At 41.9% G+C, this 1,619-nt stretch overlaps 1 pseudogene; it reads left to right on the forward strand.

Annotated features, from left to right (window-relative positions):
* Nucleotides 1-675: 675 nt before the first annotated feature.
* On the forward strand, nucleotides 676-1,136 carry LOC112302722 (glycine cleavage system H protein, mitochondrial-like; annotated as a pseudogene).
* Nucleotides 1,137-1,619: the final 483 nt, after the last annotated feature.

The raw sequence follows: 1,619 nt of genomic DNA on the forward strand, positions 1-1,619 counted from the left end.
GACTTCCACCCTCAAGGCTTTCATCTGGCAGTCCCAGCAGAGGATCTCAGTAGAATATTCATCAGCTTTCCAGGTGTGTCCTTTCAGGGTGGTGGTTTCCTGTAACTGTCTCTGTGGTCAAAGACTCAAGGCTTTGTTCTTAACAGTATTTGATGCAAGTCAGAACCACATTGTCTTGAGGGCTTAATACTTAAGGGAATGGTCATGAAAGGGCTTATGTGGGAGTCATCTGAGGCTACTCTCTGGACCCTTGTTCCTCCTCTAAGGGGGCCTAAAACCCCATGACTAGCATTATCCAGGGGAGAAAGAAAGGTCAGAGAATAGTCTGAACTGCTTGAGCAGGTGTATTAAAGGTCAGGAGAGGGTCCAAACCATAGGACCAGTGTCTGAAAAGTCAGGGTATTTAAACCACATGACCAGTGATATGTTCAGGGAGGAAAGGTCACCCTGGAGGCAAGGTCGTTTTTTCCCCAGTTTCGCCCCTTGCTAGGCACCTGGGGCTTTCCGCCCTGGTGACCTTCTGTACCTGGCCCATCGTCCTTGCTCTGTTCGTGTCTATCTAACTGCCTACCACACTACAATTTTCTGCAGAAGAGAAGCATGTCAAGAAATGGATGACAGTAGCACTCCTAAGAAAGAAGCGTTTCAAGCAGCACAGAGCATGCGCAGGGGACCATGGCCTGAAGCCTGCACTCTGTATGAGCACCCACTGCGCCCTGCCCACCGAGGCCCTGGAGTCTGTGGGTGGATGCCATCTGGATGCTGCAAACTGGCCCCAATATGCTCTCACTGTGTAACTTCACAAAAAATGGTAATGGAACAGTGGGAATTAGCAATTTTGCACAGGAAGCTTCAGGAGATGTAGTTTACTGTAGTCTGCCTGAAATTGGGACAAAATTGAACAAACAAGATGAGTTTGGTGCTTTGGGATGTGTTAAAGCTGCTAGTGAGCTCTATTCCCCTCTATCAGGAGAGGTAACTGAAATTAATGAAGCTCTTGAGAAAATCCAGAACTTGTCAACAAATCTTGTTGCAAAGATGGTTGTCTGATCAAGGTGACACTGAGTAACCCTTCAGAACTAGATAAACTAATGAGTGAAGAAGCATATGAGAAATACATAAAATCTATTGAATGAAAATGGAACCCCCCTAAATACAGTAGCATGAAACAACTTAATGTAACATAATTGTCTTAAATAGGTGGAAGGTAGAAGATTTAAAATAGCTACTTATGGTAATCACAATGGAAAAAGATACTACACCCCTTAACTTTCTAATGATTGCAGATAAACACAATACCTTTTTCACAACACTGTATGATTTTTAGGCTAGGCCTACAGTTACAATATTCAGAATTTCTGAAATTATCTGTGGTAAAATCTAGTTATAAAAATTATGCATTTCAAGGATAACATTGTTCTATTAAGCCTTATATAGTATTGTAACTTGCTTACATCAGTCTCTGGATTTGAGTCAAAACACTTAATGATCTTCCCATTGGAAATAACTGGCAGTGGAGAAAAGTTTTTGTTAGTTGTTACAGCATCAGATAACAAACAATACTATCTTAATTTTGCAATATACTGACTTGGCTAGTACAATTTTTATACAGTGAAGCA

This window comes from Desmodus rotundus, chromosome 1 (assembly GCF_022682495.2).
Source record: "Desmodus rotundus isolate HL8 chromosome 1, HLdesRot8A.1, whole genome shotgun sequence".
Classification (NCBI taxonomy): Eukaryota; Metazoa; Chordata; class Mammalia; order Chiroptera; family Phyllostomidae; genus Desmodus; species Desmodus rotundus.